Here is a 12,361-nt window from a genome sequence, read left to right on the forward strand (position 1 = left end):
TGAAGACGTTTCCCGATCACACGGTGGATCATACTCTGGGTTCCACATGCATGTTTTAGCTGAAGGAAGAATCCCTTAAACCTGGAGAGTTGAGAACCATGGAATGGGTACCATGCAATATGACTTCAAAGGGTCTGCATTTGCTCACCGAACCTCACCAATCCTATCACTGCTGCGTTTATGCCGCTGTACACACGCTTGATTCTCTTTCGGAGACATATAAATCCATAGGTTTTAAGATTCTTACTAGTCAAGTATATTCTTAGGCGTTTAATATGGTGTGTTGAGTCCACTTCGTTGAGCAAGGAGTACCTCTTGTCTATTACATATTTGTCTTATGGAAAGGTATCTGTGCTAATTTCAATCTCTGGTTTTATGCAGCACCCCAACTCACCTTTCCCCTTAAGCAAGCATAAGTTCGTTTTCTACATTTGAGACCCTATTCTGTTTTGTAATTCAGTTCCTGTGTAGCCATGTTTACATTCCGTGTATTAGTGATACCTTATGATGTTTCTTTTTCTGTGTGATTTATTTCACTTAGAATCATCGTACCTGAATCCACTCATTATGCTGCTACTGGCCTGATGACATAGATTTCATTGCTGAGTGATATTGCATTGTACGTAAGTACCACAACTTCTTTATCCATTTTTCGCTTTCTGCGATATTGAACTTGTACCGTAAACGAGGTTCTTGTAAACAGAGCCGTCCAGAACTTTGGGGTGGCTGTGTCTTTTTGATTTTAATTTCCCTAAGCTATAGGACCATAAGTGGAAGTTCCCTAGGCTCTGTTGCTTTGTTTTTTAGATATTTCAGGAAACACCATACACTTCTCCAGAGTGGCTATTTGCAATTTACATCCCACCCATCAGCATAAGAAGGCTCCCAGTTCTCCATGGCCTGTCCTGCCTTTCTGGATTTTACACTTTTTTCAGATGGCCCTTTTGACCGGGGGGGCAGTGAGACTTCATTGTAGTGCAGATTTCCTTTGCAAGCTTGCTTGGTTGGCCAAAAAGGGTGTATGCGTTTTTTCCTGAATATATTCAGGAAAAAACGCATACGCCCTTTTTGGCCAAGTGCATCATTGTTGACGTTCTGCCTCTTTTCCTATGCTTTTCATGCAATTCCAGTCTACCTCCTGAAATCGGTTTCCTGCAATTCTGCCCCGCTTTCAAGTCCTCTTGGCAGCCTTACTTCAATATATTTTTGGATGATAGCTGTCATTTATAACTCTGCAGGTTTGTGAATTACAGTGCCCCTGAGCTACTTTCTTCAACTCGCTTTCTTGTGAGCTGTCCGCAACACCGCAGGATTGCTTCAGGCCCTAGTGTGGTTCCGGCACGGCTCGCTGAGCCTTTGGTTAATTCCTCTTCCTGGTGGGAAATGAGAGTTAAATTTGCCCGTCCAGACACCTCCAGCTAGTCTCTCATTGGTTCTCCCTATTCCTGTTTATTTTCCACAGAAATTGCAAACTGGGCCAAACAGGAGGTTAAAGGCACTGACTCTCCAAGTAGGGAGAGTGTTAGTAAAGCGTCTGGAATGTTGCACCCGAGTACCAGGGGATGAAAACTGAGACACATTTGAACACGTTTCCCGATCACACGGTGGATCATACTCTGGGTTCCACATGCATGTTTTAGCTGAAGGAAGAATCCCTTACCTGGAGAGTTGAGACGCATGGAATGGGTACCATGCAATATGACTTCAAAGGGTCTGCATTTGCTCACCGAACCTCACCAATCCTATCACTGCTGCGTTTATGCCGCTGTACACATGCTTGATTCTCTTTCGGAGACATATAAATCCATAGGCTTTAAGATTCTTACTAGTCAGGTATATTCTTAGGCGTTTAATATGGGGTGTTGAGTCCACTTCGTTGAGCAAGCAGTAGCTCTTGTCTATTACATATTTGGCTTATGGAAAGGTATCTGTGTTAATTTGAATCTTGGTTTTATGCAGCACCCCAACTCACCTTTCGCCTTAAGCAAGGATAAGTTGGTTTTCTACATTTGAGACCCTATTCTGTTTTGTAATTCAGTTCCTGTGTAGCCAAGTTTACATTCCGTGTATTAGTGATACCTTATGATGTTTCTTTTTCTGTGTGACTTATTTCACTTAGAATCATCGTACCTGAATCCACTCATTATGCTGCTACTGGCCTGATGACATAGATTTAATTGCTGAGTGATATTGCATTGTACGTAAGTACCACAACTTCTTTATCCATTTTTCGCTTTCTGCGATATTGAACTTGTACCGTAAACGAGGTTCTTGTAAACAGAGCTGTCCCAAACTTTGGGGTGGCTGTGTCTTTTTGATTTTAATTTCCCTAAGCTATAGGACCATAAGTGGAAGTGCCCTAGGCTCTGTTGCTCTGTTTTTTAGATGTTTCAGGAAACACCATACACTTCTCCAGAGTGGCTGTTGGCAATTTACATCCCGCCCATCAGCATAACAATGCTCCCAGTGCTCCGTGGCGTGTCCTGCCTTTCTGGATTTTACACTTTTTTCAGAATGCCCTTTTGACCGGGGGGCAGTGAGACTTCATTGTAGTGCAGAGTTCCTTTGCAAGCTTGCTTGGTTGGCCAAAAAGGGCGTATGTGTTTTATCCTGAATGTATTCAGGAAAAAACGCATACGCCCTTTTTGGCCAAGTGCATCATTGTGGACGTTCTGTCTCTTTTCCTATGCTTTAAATGCAATTCCAGTCTACCTCCTGAAATTCGTTTCCTGCAATTCTGCCCCGCTTTCAAGTCCTCTTGGCAGCCTTACTTCAATATATTTTTGGACGATAGCTGTCATTTATAACTCTGCGGGTTTGTGAATTACAGTGCCCCTGAGCTACTTTCTTCAACTCGCTTTCTTGTGAGCTGGCCGCAACACCACAGGATTACTTCAGTCCCTAGTGTGGTTCCGGCATGGCTCGCTGAGCCTTTGGTTAATTCCTCTTCCTGGTGGGAAATGAGAGTTAAATTTGCCCGTCCGGACACCTCCAGCTAGTCTCTCATTGGTTTTCCCTATTCCTGTTCATTTTCCGCAGAAATTGCAAACTGGGCCAAACAGGAGGTTAAAGGCACTGACTCTGCAAGTGGGGAGAGTGTTAGTAAAGCGTCTGGAATGTTGCACCCGAGTACCAGGGGATGAAAACTGAGACACATTTGAACACGTTTCCCGATCACACGGTGGATCATACTCTGGGTTCCACATGCATGTTTTAGCTGAATGAAGAATCCCTTAAACCTGGAGAGTTGAGACCCATGGAATGGGTACCATGCAATATGACTTCAAAGGGTCTGCATTTGCTCACCGAACCTCACCAATCCTATCACTGCTGCGTTTATGCCGCTGTACACACGCTTGATTCTCTTTCGGAGACATATAAATCCATAGGTTTTAAGATTCTTACTAATCAGGTATATTCTTAGGCGTTTAATATGTGGTGTTGAGTCCACTTCGTTGAGCAAGCAGTAGCTCTTGTCTATTACATATTTGGCTTATGGAAAGGTATCTGTGCTAATTTCAATCTCTGGTTTTATGCAGCACCCCAACTCACCTTTCCCCTTAAGCAAGCATAAGTTGGTTTTCTACATTTGAGACCCTATTCTGTTTTGTAATTCAGTTCCTGTGTAGGCAAGTTTACATTCCGTGTATTAGTGATAACTTATGATTTTTCTTTTTCTGTGTGACTTATTTCACTTAGAATTATCGTACCTGAATCCACTCATTTTGCTGCTACTGGCCTGATGACATAGATTTCATTGCTGAGTGATATTGCATTGTACGTAAGTACCACAACTTCTTTATCCATTTTTCGCTTTCTGCGATATTGAACTTGTACCGTAAACGAGGTTCTTGTAAACAGAGCCGTCCCAAACTTTGAGGTGGCTGTGTCTTTTTGATTTTAATTTCCCTAATCTATAGGACCATAAGTGGAAGTGCACTAGGCTCTGTTGCTTTGTTTTTTAGATGTTTCAGGAAACACCATACACTTCTCCAGAGTGGCTGTTGGCAATTTACATCCCGCCCATCAGTATAAGAAGGCTCCCCGTTCTCCATGGCCTGTCCTGCCTTTCTGGATTTTACACTTTTTTCAGATGGCCCTTTTGACCGGGGGGCAGTGAGACTTCATTGTAGTGCAGATTTCCTTTGTATGCTTGCTTGGTTGGCCATAAAGGGCGTATGCGTTTTTTCCTGAATATATTCAGGAAAAAACGCATACGCCCTTTTTGTCTAAGTGCATCATTTTGGACGTTCTTCCTCTTTTCCTATGCTTTACATGCAATTCCAGTCTACCTCCTGAAATCGGTTTCCTGCAATTCTGCCCCGCTTTCAAGTCCTCTTGGCAGCCTTACTTCAATATATTTTTGGAAGATAACTGTCATTTATAACTCTGCAGATTTGTGAATGGCAGTGCCACTGAGCTCCTTTCTTCAACTCGCTTTCTTGTGAGCTGGCCGCAACACCGCAGGATTGCTTCGGGCCCTAGTGTGGTTCCGGCATGGCTCGCTGTGCCTTTGGTTAATTCCTCTTCCTGGTGGGAAATGAGAATTAAATGTGCCCGTCCAGACACCTCCAGCTAGTCTCTCATTGGTTCTCCCTATTCCTGTTCATTTTCCGCAGAAATTGCAAACTGGGCCAAACAGGAGGTTAAAGGCACTGACTCTCCAAGTGGGGAGAGTGTTAGTAAAGTGTCTGGAATGTTGCACCCGAGTACCAGGGGACGAAAACTGAGACACATTTGAACACGTTTCCCGATCACACGGTGGATCATACTCTGGGTTCCACATGCATGATTTAGCTGAAGGAAGAATACCTTAAACCTGGAGAGTTGAGACCCATGGAATGGGTACCATGCAATATGACTTCAAAGGGTCTGCATTTGCTCACCGAACCTCACCAATCCTATCACTGCTGCGTTTATGCCGCTGTACACACGCTTGATTCTCTTTCGTAGACATATCAATCCATAGGTTTTAAGATTCTTACTAGTCAGGTATATTGTTAGGCGTTTAATATGGGGTGTTGAGTCCACTTCGTTGAGCAAGCAATAGCTCTTGTCTATTACATATTTGGCTTATGGAAAGGTATCTGTGCTAATTTCAATCTCTGGTTTTATGCAGCACCCCAACTCACCTTTCCCCTTAAGCAAGCATAAGTTGGTTTTCTACATTTGAGACCCTATTCTGTTTTGTAATTCAGTTCCTGTGTAGGCAAGTTTACATTCCGTGTATTAGTGATATCTTATGATGTTTCATTTTCTCTGTGACTTATTTCACTTAGAATCATCGTACCTGAATCCACTCATTATGCTGCTACTGGCCTGATGACATAGATTTCATTGCTGAGTGATATTGCATTGTACGTAAGTACCACAACTTCTTTATCCATTTTTCGCTTTCTGCGATATTGAACTTGTACCGTAAACGAGGTTCTTGTAAACAGAGCCGTTCCAAACTTTGGGGTGGCTGTGTCTTTTTGATTTTAATTTCCCTAATCTATAGGACCATAAGTGGAAGTGCCCTAGGCTCTGTTGCTTTGTTTTTTAGATGTTTCAGGAAACACCATACACTTCTCCAGAGTGGCTGTTGCCAATTTACATCCCGCCCATCAGTCTAACTAGGCTCCCAGTTCTCCATGGCCTGTCCTGCCTTTCTGGATTTTACAGGTTTTTCAGATGGCCCTTTTGACCGGGGGGCAGTGAGACTTCATTGTAGTGCAGATTTCCTTTGCAAGCTTGCTTGGTTGGCCAAAAAGGGCGTATGCGTTTTTTCCTGAATATATTCAGGAAAAAAAGAATACGCCCTTTTTGGCCAAGTGCATCATTGTGGACGTTCTGCCTCTTTTCCTATGCTTTACATGCAATTCCAGTCTACCTCCTGAAATCGGTTTCCTGCAATTCTGCCCCGCTTTCAAGTCCTCTTGGCAGCCTTACTTCAGTATATTTTTGGACGATAGCTGTCATTTAGAACTCTGAAGGTTTGTGAATTACAGTGCCCCTGAGCTCCTTTCTTCAACTCGCTTTCTTGTGAGCTGGTCGCAACACCGCAGGATTGCTTCAGGCCCTAGTGTGGTTCCGGCACGGCTCGCTGAGCCTTTGGTTACTTCCTCTTCCTGGTGGGAAATGAGAGTAAAATTTGCCCGTCCAGACACCTCCAGCTAGTCTCTCATTGGTTCTCCCTATTCCTGTTCATTTTCCGCAGAAATTGCAAACTGGGCCAAACAGGAGGTTAAAGGCACTGACTCTCCAAGTGGGGAGAGTGTTAGTAAAGCATCTGGACTGTTGCACCCGAGTACCAGGGGACGAAAACTGAGACACATTTGAACACGTTTCCCGATCACACGGTGGATCTTACTCTGGGTTCCACATGCATGTTTTAGCTGAAGGAAGAATCCCTTAAACCTGGAGAGTTGAGAACCATGGAATGGGTACCATGCAATATGACTTCAAAGGGTCTGCATTTGCTCACCGAACCTCACCAATTCTATCACTGCTGCGTTTATGCCGCTGTACACACGCTTGGTTCTCTTTCGGAGACATATCAATCCATAGGTTTTAAGATTCTTACTAGTCAGGTATATTTTTAGGCGTTTAATATGTGGTGTTGAGTCCACTTCGTTGAGCAAGCAGTAGCTCTTGTCTATTACATATTTGGCTTATGGAAATGTATCTGTGCTAATTTCAATCTCTGGTTTTATGCAGCACCCCAACTCACCTTTCCCCTTAAGCAAGCATAAGTTGGTTTTCTACATTTGAGACCCTATTCTGTTTTGTAATTCAGTTCCTGTGTAGGCAAGTTTACATTCCGTGTATTAGTGATATCTTATGATGTTTCTTTTTCTGTGTGACTTATTTCACTTAGAATCATCGTGCCTGAATCCACTCATTATGCTGCTACTGGCCTGATGACATAGATTTCATTGCTGAGTGATATTGCATTGTACGTAAGTACCACAACTTCTTTATCCATTTTTTGCTTTCTGCGATATTGAACTTGTACCGTAAACGAGGTTCTTGTAAACAGAGCCGTTCCAAACTTTGGGGTGGCTGTGTCTTTTTGATTTTAATTTCCCTAATCTATAGGACCATAAGTGGAGGTGCCCTAGGCTCTGTTGCTTTGTTTTTTAGATGTTTCAGGAAACACCATACAGTTCTCCAGAGTGGCTGTTGGCAATTTACATCCCGCCCATCAGTCTAACTAGGCTCCCAGTTCTCCATGGCCTGTCCTGCCTTTCTGGATTTTACACTTTTTTCAGATGGCCCTTTTGACCGGGGGGCAGTGAGACTTCATTGTAGTGCAGATTTCCTTTGCAAGCTTGCTTGGTTGGCCAAAAAGAGCGTATGCGTTTTTTCCTGAATATATTCAGGAAAATCGCATACCTCCTTTTTGGCCAAGTGCATCATTGTGGACGTTCTGCCTCTTTTCCTATGCTTTACATGCAATTCCAGTCTACCTCCTGAAATCGGTTTCCTGCAATTCTGCCCCGCTTTCAAGTCCTCTTGGCAGCCTTACTTCAATATATTTTTGGATGATAGCTGTCATTTATAACTCTGCAGGTTTGTGAATTACAGTGCCCCTGAGCTTCTTTCTTCAACTCGCTTTCTTGTGAGCTGGCCGCAACACCGCAGGATTGCTTCAGGCCCTAGTGTAGTTTCAGCATGGCTCGCTGAGCCTTTGGTTAATTCCTCTTCCTGTTGGGAAATGAGAGTTAAATGTGCCCGTCCAGACACCTCCAGCTAGTCTGTCATTGGTTCTCCCTATTCCTGTTAATTTTCCACAGAAATTGCAAACTGGGCCAAACAGGAGGTTAAAGGCACTGACTCTCCAAGTGGGGAGAGTGTTAGTAAAGCGTCTGGAATGTTGCACCCGAGTACCAGGGGATGAAAACTGAGACACATTTGAACACGTTTCCCGATCACACGGTGGATCATACTCTGGGTTCCACATGCATGTTTTAGCTGAAGGAAGAATCCCTTACCTGGAGAGTTGAGACGCATGGAATGGGTACCATGCAATATGACTTCAAAGGGTCTGCATTTGCTCACCGAACCTCACCAATCCTATCACTGCTGCGTTTATGCCGCTGTACACATGCTTGATTCTCTTTCGGAGACATATAAATCCATAGGCTTTAAGATTCTTACTAGTCAGGTATATTCTTAGGCGTTTAATATGGGGTGTTGAGTCCACTTCGTTGAGCAAGCAGTAGCTCTTGTCTATTACATATTTGGCTTATGGAAAGGTATCTGTGTTAATTTGAATCTTGGTTTTATGCAGCACCCCAACTCACCTTTCGCCTTAAGCAAGGATAAGTTGGTTTTCTACATTTGAGACCCTATTCTGTTTTGTAATTCAGTTCCTGTGTAGCCAAGTTTACATTCCGTGTATTAGTGATACCTTATGATGTTTCTTTTTCTGTGTGACTTATTTCACTTAGAATCATCGTACCTGAATCCACTCATTATGCTGCTACTGGCCTGATGACATAGATTTCATTGCTGAGTGATATTGCATTGTACGTAAGTACCACAACTTCTTTATCCATTTTTCGCTTTCTGCGATATTGAACTTGTACCGTAAACGAGGTTCTTGTAAACAGAGCCGTCCCAAACTTTGGGGTGGCTGTGTCTTTTTGATTTTAATTTCCCTAAGCTATAGGACCATAAGTGGAAGTGCCCTAGGCTCTGTTGCTCTGTTTTTTAGATGTTTCAGGAAACACCATACACTTCTCCAGAGTGGCTGTTGGCAATATACATCCCGCCCATCAGCATAACAACGCTCCCAGTGCTCCGTGGCCTGTCCTGCCTTTCTGGATTTTACACTTTTTTCAGATGGCCCTTTTGACCGGGGGGCAGTGAGACTTCATTGTAGTGCAGATTTCCTTTGCAAGCTTGCTTGGTTGGCGAAAAAGGGCGTATGTGTTTTATCCTGAATGTATTCAGGAAAAAACGCATACGCCCTTTTTGGCCAAGTGCATCATTGTGGACGTTCTGCCTCTTTTCCTATGCTTTACATGCAATTCCAGTCTACCTCCTGAAATCGGTTTCCTGCAATTCTGCCCCGCTTTCAAGTCCTCTTGGCAGCCTTACTTCAATATATTTTTGGACGATAGCTGTCATTTATAACTCTGCAGGTTTGTGAATTACAGTGCCCCTGAGCTCCTTTCTTCAACTCGCTTTCTTGTGAGCTGGCCGCAACACCACAGGATTGCTTCAGGCCCTAGTGTGGTTCCGGCATGGCTCGCTGAGCCTTTGGTTAATTCCTCTTCCTGGTGGGAAATGAGATTTAAATTTGCCCGTCCAGACACCTCTAGCTAGTCTCTCATTGGTTCTCCCTATTCCTGTTCATCTTCAGCAGAATTTGCAAATTGGGCCAAATAGGAGGTTAAAGGCACTGACTCTCCAAGTGGGGAGAGTGTTAGTAAAGTGTCTGGAATGTTGCACCCGAGTACCAGGGGAGGAAATCTGAGACACATTTGAACACGTTTCCCGATCACACGGTGGATCTTACTCTGGGTTCCACATGCATGTTTTAGCTGAAGGAAGAATCCCTTAAACCTGGAGAGTTGAGAACCATGGAATGGGTACCATGCAATATGACTTCAAAGGGTCTGCATTTGCTCACCGAACCTCACCAATCCTATCACTGCTGCGTTTATGCCGCTGTACACACGCTTGATTCTCTTTCGTAGACATATCAATCCATAGGTTTTAAGATTCTTACTAGTCAGGTATATTGTTAGGCGTTTAATATGGGGTGTTGAGTCCACTTCGTTGAGCAAGCAGTAGCTCTTGTCTATTACATATTTGGCTTATGGAAAGGTATCTGTGCTAATTTCAATCTCTGGTTTTATGCAGCACCCCAACTCACCTTTCCCCTTAAGCAAGCATAAGTTGGTTTTCTACATTTGAGACCCTATTCTGTTTTGTAATTCAGTTCCTGTGTAGGCAAGTTTACATTCCGTGTATTAGTGATATCTTATGATGTTTCATTTTCTCTGTGACTTATTTCACTTAGAATCATCGTACCTGAATCCACTCATTATGCTGCTACTGGCCTGATGACATAGATTTCATTGCTGAGTGATATTGCATTGTACGTAAGTACCACAACTTCTTTATCCATTTTTCGCTTTCTGCGATATTGAACTTGTACCGTAAACGAGGTTCTTGTAAACAGAGCCGTTCCAAACTTTGGGGTGGCTGTGTCTTTTTGATTTTAATTTCCCTAATCTATAGGACCATAAGTGGAAGTGCCCTAGGCTCTGTTGCTTTGTTTTTTAGATGTTTCAGGAAACACCATACACTTCTCCAGAGTGGCTGTTGCCAATTTACATCCCGCCCATCAGTCTAACTAGGCTCCCAGTTCTCCATGGCCTGTCCTGCCTTTCTGGATTTTACAGGTTTTTCAGATGGCCCTTTTGACCGGGGGGCAGTGAGACTTCATTGTAGTGCAGATTTCCTTTGCAAGCTTGCTTGGTTGGCCAAAAAGGGCGTATGCGTTTTTTCCTGAATATATTCAGGAAAAAAAGAATACGCCCTTTTTGGCCAAGTGCATCATTGTGGACGTTCTGCCTCTTTTCCTATGCTTTACATGCAATTCCAGTCTACCTCCTGAAATCGGTTTCCTGCAATTCTGCCCCGCTTTCAAGTCCTCTTGGCAGCCTTACTTCAGTATATTTTTGGACGATAGCTGTCATTTAGAACTCTGAAGGTTTGTGAATTACAGTGCCCCTGAGCTCCTTTCTTCAACTCGCTTTCTTGTGAGCTGGTCGCAACACCGCAGGATTGCTTCAGGCCCTAGTGTGGTTCCGGCACGGCTCGCTGAGCCTTTGGTTACTTCCTCTTCCTGGTGGGAAATGAGAGTAAAATTTGCCCGTCCAGACACCTCCAGCTAGTCTCTCATTGGTTCTCCCTATTCCTGTTCATTTTCCGCAGAAATTGCAAACTGGGCCAAACAGGAGGTTAAAGGCACTGACTCTCCAAGTGGGGAGAGTGTTAGTAAAGCATCTGGACTGTTGCACCCGAGTACCAGGGGACGAAAACTGAGACACATTTGAACACGTTTCCCGATCACACGGTGGATCTTACTCTGGGTTCCACATGCATGTTTTAGCTGAAGGAAGAATCCCTTAAACCTGGAGAGTTGAGAACCATGGAATGGGTACCATGCAATATGACTTCAAAGGGTCTGCATTTGCTCACCGAACCTCACCAATTCTATCACTGCTGCGTTTATGCCGCTGTACACACGCTTGGTTCTCTTTCGGAGACATATCAATCCATAGGTTTTAAGATTCTTACTAGTCAGGTATATTTTTAGGCGTTTAATATGTGGTGTTGAGTCCACTTCGTTGAGCAAGCAGTAGCTCTTGTCTATTACATATTTGGCTTATGGAAAGGTATCTGTGCTAATTTCAATCTCTGGTTTTATGCAGCACCCCAACTCACCTTTCCCCTTAAGCAAGCATAAGTTGGTTTTCTACATTTGAGACCCTATTCTGTTTTGTAATTCAGTTCCTGTGTAGGCAAGTTTACATTCCGTGTATTAGTGATATCTTATGATGTTTCTTTTTCTGTGTGACTTATTTCACTTAGAATCATCGTGCCTGAATCCACTCATTATGCTGCTACTGGCCTGATGACATAGATTTCATTGCTGAGTGATATTGCATTGTACGTAAGTACCACAACTTCTTTATCCATTTTTTGCTTTCTGCGATATTGAACTTGTACCGTAAACGAGGTTCTTGTAAACAGAGCCGTTCCAAACTTTGGGGTGGCTGTGTCTTTTTGATTTTAATTTCCCTAATCTATAGGACCATAAGTGGAGGTGCCCTAGGCTCTGTTGCTTTGTTTTTTAGATGTTTCAGGAAACACCATACAGTTCTCCAGAGTGGCTGTTGGCAATTTACATCCCGCCCATCAGTCTAACTAGGCTCCCAGTTCTCCATGGCCTGTCCTGCCTTTCTGGATTTTACACTTTTTTCAGATGGCCCTTTTGACCGGGGGGCAGTGAGACTTCATTGTAGTGCAGATTTCCTTTGCAAGCTTGCTTGGTTGGCCAAAAAGAGCGTATGCGTTTTTTCCTGAATATATTCAGGAAAATCGCATACCTCCTTTTTGGCCAAGTGCATCATTGTGGACGTTCTGCCTCTTTTCCTATGCTTTACATGCAATTCCAGTCTACCTCCTGAAATCGGTTTCCTGCAATTCTGCCCCGCTTTCAAGTCCTCTTGGCAGCCTTACTTCAATATATTTTTGGACGATAGCTGTCATTTATAACTCTGCAGGTTTGTGAATTACAGTGCCCCTGAGCTTCTTTCTTCAACTCGCTTTCTTGTGAGCTGGCCGCAACACCGCA

This window comes from Pseudorca crassidens, unplaced genomic scaffold (genome assembly GCF_039906515.1).
Source record: "Pseudorca crassidens isolate mPseCra1 unplaced genomic scaffold, mPseCra1.hap1 Scaffold_65, whole genome shotgun sequence".
Lineage (NCBI taxonomy): Eukaryota > Metazoa > Chordata > Mammalia > Artiodactyla > Delphinidae > Pseudorca > Pseudorca crassidens.